The sequence below is a fragment of the Rutidosis leptorrhynchoides genome, chromosome 1, assembly GCF_046630445.1.
Source record: "Rutidosis leptorrhynchoides isolate AG116_Rl617_1_P2 chromosome 1, CSIRO_AGI_Rlap_v1, whole genome shotgun sequence".
Taxonomy (NCBI): Eukaryota; Viridiplantae; Streptophyta; class Magnoliopsida; order Asterales; family Asteraceae; genus Rutidosis; species Rutidosis leptorrhynchoides.
Window position 1 is genome coordinate 151,214,778 of NC_092333.1, and position 6,510 is coordinate 151,221,287.

General features: G+C 33.5%; 1 non-coding gene across 1 annotated transcript; it reads left to right on the plus strand.

Annotated features, from left to right (window-relative positions):
- Nucleotides 1–1,962: 1,962 nt before the first annotated feature.
- LOC139886923 (small nucleolar RNA R71) lies at nucleotides 1,963–2,069 on the plus strand. Its single transcript, XR_011772783.1, has one exon. It is a non-coding gene; the product is annotated as a small nucleolar RNA R71 (small nucleolar RNA).
- The last annotated feature ends 4,441 nt before the right edge of the window (nucleotides 2,070–6,510 follow it).

The following is a 6,510-nucleotide window of genomic DNA, read 5'->3' on the forward strand; positions in this document are numbered from 1 at the left end:
CGTCATCATCGGTATAGTGTTCTTCTGAGGATGCGTTTGATGAACGGGTTTCTTCAGTATTCTGATTCTCCACTTTGATACTTGCAGGGTCAATTCCTATATCCTTAACCTCCACCTTGTCAGTCTTCTTCTTGAAACGAATGATTAAACTGTGATCTTCCATCTCAAGCCTCAATAAATCTTCGTGATGCTTAACGCTTAGAGAGGGTATTATCGCAGTTTCTTTTACGTCTTCCATTTCCTCTTCCTCTTCAGATTCCTCCTCTTCCTCTATTTCTTCATTGGGATCCTCTTCTTCCATTTCTGGGTCGTCTACAAACTGTAACTCGACACCCATCTCGATATCATCGGCTGGTGGTGAAGACTCGTCATCGAAAGTGATCCGTCTGGTGGAAATAGCAAACATCTCTTCCTGTCCAGAAAGATCAGTTGGTCGGTCAATTTTGAAGGTAACGCTCTCCCCATGTGATCGCAAGATCAAGGTTTGATTGTACACATCAATGACAGTCCTAGCTGTATTCATAAAAGGTCTTCCTAACACTACTGGTATGTGTAGGTCTTCCTTAATATCCATTACTACGAAATCCGTAGGATACAAGAATTTGTCAACTTTTACCAAGAATTCTCAACTATGCCCTTAGGATATCGAATTGTGTGATCGGAAAGTTGGATTGTCATTTTAGTTGGAGATAAGTCTCCTAACTCTAATCTCTTATAGAGAGAGTAGGGGATTAGGTTAATACTTGCTCCTAAATCTGCTAGCGCATGAATGGTTCCAGATTGGTAGATTGAACATGGGAAAACGAATCAGCCCGTATCTCTTAGCTTTGGTGGTAGAGAGTTTCTGAGTAATGCAGAGCATTCTACACTTAGGGGAATTTTGTTAGAATCTGGTATCCTCTCCTTTGTAGAGAGAAGCCTTCAGATGTATCTCTTCTTTTTAGGAACTTTGGACATGGTGTCCAGGAATCTCCCATCAAGTTTTAAAGAATCAAGCTTGGATGGTTCCTCATGTAGCCTTCCAGGATAGGGTACATGAACTGGAGTTGTAGGGGTTAACTTTTGAGTATACATTGATTTGTTCTTGAGCCTAGCTAACCTTCTCCGTGGTTCTTCCTCTGGGATTATGGAATCCATTTGTTTCGCTTCTTCGATGTGGGGATTTTGGATAGTATTACTAGGTAATCTCCCTTGTGGTCGGGTTTCAAGGCGTTGTGATAACTGTCTGAGCTGTGTCTCCAGGATTTTGAGCAGAGCTAATTAATTTCTCATTAGTATCTCCGTCTGATCTTGTCTGGCTAAAGTTCTCTGATTTAGCTGTTGTTGTCCTTGAATGAACTGAGTCAACTGATCATCAGCTCCGAGAGTGGGGTTAGTTGCTTTTGTAATCTGGGTGGTAGGGGAATTTTCCTCGACTGGTGGACCAGTGAGTGGAAGTGGTTGATCGTAGGTCAATTGAGATTGTTGGGCTGGATAAGGTGGGTAGCGATAGCGAAAAGGTTAGTTGCTTCATTGAAATTGATTAACCCTAGGTTGTTGATTGAATCCGGGATTTGGTGGACGAGTTGGGTATTGAATGTAACATACTGAACCGTCAGGGTTTCGTACTCAACTTGATATTCTTCAGTAGGTTGCGGGTTGGTACACTTAACACAAGCCTGAGCTTGGGTAACCTGCTGTGGCTGCGTCTTCAATTCTCTAAGTTGTTTAGCGAGAGATTCCATCTTATCTGTGAGGGATTTGATGGCCTCCGTTTGATTGTTAAGTGCAGAGAGTGGGGCAGATGATGAAGTTGTTTTACCACTGTTCCAGTCATGATGATGCATTGTCATATTCTCGAGCAATTCCCATGCTTCGTCTGCGGTTTGGTTCATTAGATTTCCTTGAGTTGCTGCATCGATCGTCGTCCTATGATTTACTGTAAGACCATTGTAGAAGGTACATATTTGAGCTGACCGTTATAACTGGTGATTAGGGCATTTCTTCAGCAGGGTTTTGAATCGCTCCCATGCAGTATAAAGAGATTCATCATAACTTTGTTTGAAGTTAATGATGTCATTCTTTAGTTTGGTTTGTTTAGAATGAGGGAAATATTTGGTTAGGAATTTAGTAGCCATCTCTGTCCATGACGTGATGGAATCTTTTTCCAGTCCATCGAACCATGTTTGAGCATGATGAGTGAGAGAATAGGGAAACAAGTATAGCCGGACTATATCTTGTCCTATCCCTGACTGTTTGTAGGAGTTCGAAAGAGATATGAATTTATCAAGGTGAGAATTAGGATCGTCATTCGGTAATCCATAAAACTGACAGCTATTTTGGATGAGCTGGATGATGTGATGTTTTAACTCGAACGAGCGTCCTTAAATCTCTGGAAATCTGATTGGTCCTCCTCAACCTTCAATCGAGGGTTTTGTAATTTCTTCTAAAGTAACGCGTAACGCCATTTCGTTTCTGATTCGTGCTTGCGTGCTTTAGAGATTATTGCGTCTGGATCAGGTACGAATAACAATGGCCCTGGTCTAGACCGGGTTTGGGTCATACACTAGGTATGCCTTTTGTTTTTAATTTAAGCAGATAAACTAGATTTCTAAAGTAATCTAAGGTAGTCTAAGGTAGTCTTAATCTAAGGTAGTCTAATTTAAAGTAATCTAATTTAACTAACTATCCTAAGGTTGAATATGCTTTTGGTTCTGGCTACTAATTCCCTGGTATCTCGATAACAGAGCTCCACACGAGCTATTTAACAAACCAAGTGGCCGGGCTGACTACGGAGAGGCAGGATCTTTTTGGTCCTAATATAATTGGAGACTGTTCGGAAAATCCAACAACCAAGTCCGTGTATAATTGTCTTTCTTAGACACCACTAAATGCTTGCGAATAAGTTTGATAGAGAGCAGTATTGTCTGATACCAGTTCCCCGGTAGCGGCGCCAAAAACTAGCTTCCCTCTTGATATGGCTGAAATGGACAGTTTTATTTGTGCGGTGTTGTTAGGTCGCAATACGTCAGAATCAACCACCAAGAGGGGGTACTGTTTTAAATTTATATTTAGCGGGGCCTAAATCGTACTACTCCTTAGTATGAGTAAGGGAAGTATGATCTAGAGTCGTATTTTTGAGATATCAGTAGAATCGAACCTATATTAAAGCCTAAGATAGTTATGAAGGAGTAGTGGTTACTTAATTTTGGGATTTTCTAATTTATAAGACAGATAAAGTAAATGCGATAAAATTTGTAATTCAGATAAGGTTAAAGTAAGTGCATACTATGATTTCATCAGTTATTCTACCGAGATTATGGAATGCTGGCTCATGAATAGGCAGAGGCCATGTATTCATTACACTGGTCCTAAACGCCCCTGTCGTAAGACATGTCACTGGGTAATGTGATAGGCTTGAAGATTCTGAAAAGACAGCAACGTCCCTTACCCCCGACTCCCGTGCAGTCTGACTACAGGCATACATGTTGATAGTGCTCCAAATGAACATATATTTAGTAGCAATATCGTTCCAATATGTAAAGTTTTTAAATGTAATTTCCTTATTTTTAGTTGTAATAGTTAAATAAATAAGTGCGAAGACGAAAGACGCAAATCGCTCGAAAATGAAGATTTAAAGACAAAAAACGAAGATTTGAAAGACCAAAACATCCAAAAAGCTCAAATGTACAAGATACAATTCAAAAGGTTCAATTTATTGATGAGAAACGTCTAAAAATGACAAGAGTACAAGTTACAAAACGCAAAGTACAAGATATTAAATTATACGAAAGGACGTTCGAAAATCCGAAACCAGGACATGAACCAACTCTCAACGCTCGACGCAACGGTGTAAAAATTACGAGTCAACTATGCACAAGAATAAAATATAATATTTAAATAATTCATAATAAGAATAATATTAAATAATAAAAAGTTGTTAATTGAGCATAGTTCAGGGGTCGTAAATGAAAATTCATTTTCTAATTTCTCCTATAAAAGGGATCTATGTTCGATGGATTACAGGAGGAAGATTATTTTTTCGATCTTTTTTTCTTTCTATCTTTTTTCTTATTTTTCTATATCAAATATCAATATCTATATTTATAATTCTCTATCATAATGTTAATGTAATCAGATATAACAATAATCTTAATTTTAATTTTAAATTATGATAATAATAAGATTTATGATAGAGATCGTTTGAGTGTGTAAGTCGAAATTCTGTCCGTGTAACGCTACGCTATTTTTAATCATTGTAAGTTATGTTCAACCTTTTTACATTAATGTCTCGTAGCTAAGTCGTTATTATGCTTATTTAAAATGAAGTAATCATGATGTTGGGCTAATTACTAAAATTGGGTAATTGGGCTTTGTACCATAATTGGGGTTTGAACAAAAGAACGACACTTGTGGAAATTGAACTATGGGCTATTAATAGATGGGGGGTATTGTCTAATTGAGTGACAACTCATTGGAGTCTGTCGAACCTATCTTCAAATTAATTAACCTAATAATTAATAATGATTATGGTTGTCCTATTTAGTGATGTTCATATGGAATCTGTTATAATCATTTAATTAATCAATTGGGTTGGGTAATTGATTATTCATTCTGATCAAGTGGATGAATTAATATTCATAAACTAATTAAAACAGGGGTGAATTACATACAGTGATAACTGGTGTAATTGTTGACAGAAGTGATAACTGCGTCACAGTTTAAATCCTTAATCAGTTGGAATATTTGACTTCGGGTATAAGGGTAATTTGACGAGGATACTCGCACTTTATATTTATGACCGATGGACTATTATGGACAAAAACCAGATAAACGTATCAAATAAACCAGGACAAAGGACAATTAACCCATGGTAATAAATTAAAATCAACACGTCAAACATCATGATTACGGAAGTTTAAATAAGCATAATTCTTTTATTATATTTCTCATCGTATCTTTATTTACTGTCATTTTATTACTCGCAATTTTATTTTCTGTCATTTTATTTATCGCAATTTATTTTACGCACTTTAATTTTTGTCATTTATTTTTACGCTTAAAATCGACAAACCGGTCATTAAACGGTAAAACCCCCATTTTATAATAATACTACTACTTATTTATATATATATTTTTACAAATAAACTTAATAATATAGCGTTAACTTCACCAGCTCCCTGTGGAACGAACCGGACTTACTAAAAACTACACTACTCTACGATTAGGTACACTGCCTATAGTGTTGTAGCAAGGTTTAGGTATATCCCATCCGTAAATTAATAAAACTTGTGTCATATTTTGTAGTATTTTGTATTAAAAATAATACTATTTCGTACCCTCACGCTACATCATCAAGTTTTTGGCGCCGCTGCCGGGAGCGCTAAAACGCTATATTTTTAATTATAATAATATTGAAATAGAATATAATAATATAATAATATTGAAATAGAATATAATAATATAAAAATATTTAAGAATCTTTACGTAAATTTTAAAAAAAAAAAGTCGTATTTATTAAATACTTCAGGGGTATATTATGTAACTTATAATTAATAATTGCTATCATGTCGCTTTCATGTGAATAGTAAATTAATTAATTTATTTTCATTTACTATTCATGAATAGTAAATGAATTTAAAAAAAAAAAAAAAAGTTTTAAAAAAAAATTATAATTATAAAAAAATTATTAATTTGTAAAAAAAAATCGTTTTTAAAAAAAAAAAAAAAAAAAAAAAAAATCGTTTTTTAAAAAAAAAAAAAAAAAAAAAAAAAAAATTTCGTTTTAAAAAAAAAAAAAAAAAAAAAAAAAAAAAAAAAAATTTGTGTAAAAAAAAAAAAAAAAAAAAAATCGTTTTTTTTTAAAAGAAAAAAAAAATCGTTTAAAAAAAAAAAAAAAAAAAAAAAAAAAAATTTGAAAAAAAAAAAAAAAAAAAAAAAAAAAAAAAACGTAAAAAAAAAAAAAAAAAAAAAAAACGTAAAAAAAAAAAAAACGTAAAAAAAAAAAAAAAACAAAAACGTAAAAAAAAAAAAAAAAAAAAAAAAACGTAAAAAAATAAAATATATATTTTAAAATTTTGTCTATAAAAAAAAAATGTTTTTTTTTTTTTTAGTTTTATTACCTTTAGATTTTTAGACTATAGTCGCAACTTTTAGTATTAAGTTTAGTTTTGCCATAGTTATTTTTACTTCTAGAATTTTTAGGCTTTGCCGTAAAATCCCTTAAGTGCTTATTCCTTAGACTAAGTTTTAGGTGCTTTAGAATTTTACGACGCCGTATTTCGCACTACTTTCTTATTTTTATTTTTCGACGCCTATTTTTCGACCTTTTATTTTTCGACATTTTTCGACGCGCAATCTATTTCTTTCTTATTTCTCGCCATTCTAGTTTTTAGGACTTAGAATTTTTTTTCTACTTCTTCTCTAAATTTCTTAAAATTACGAAAATTTATTTTAAGTGGTTAAATTGATAGACATCAAAATTTTCTGGTTCGTAGTAATAGTTGGATTTGTACGTGGACCGGGTTATTG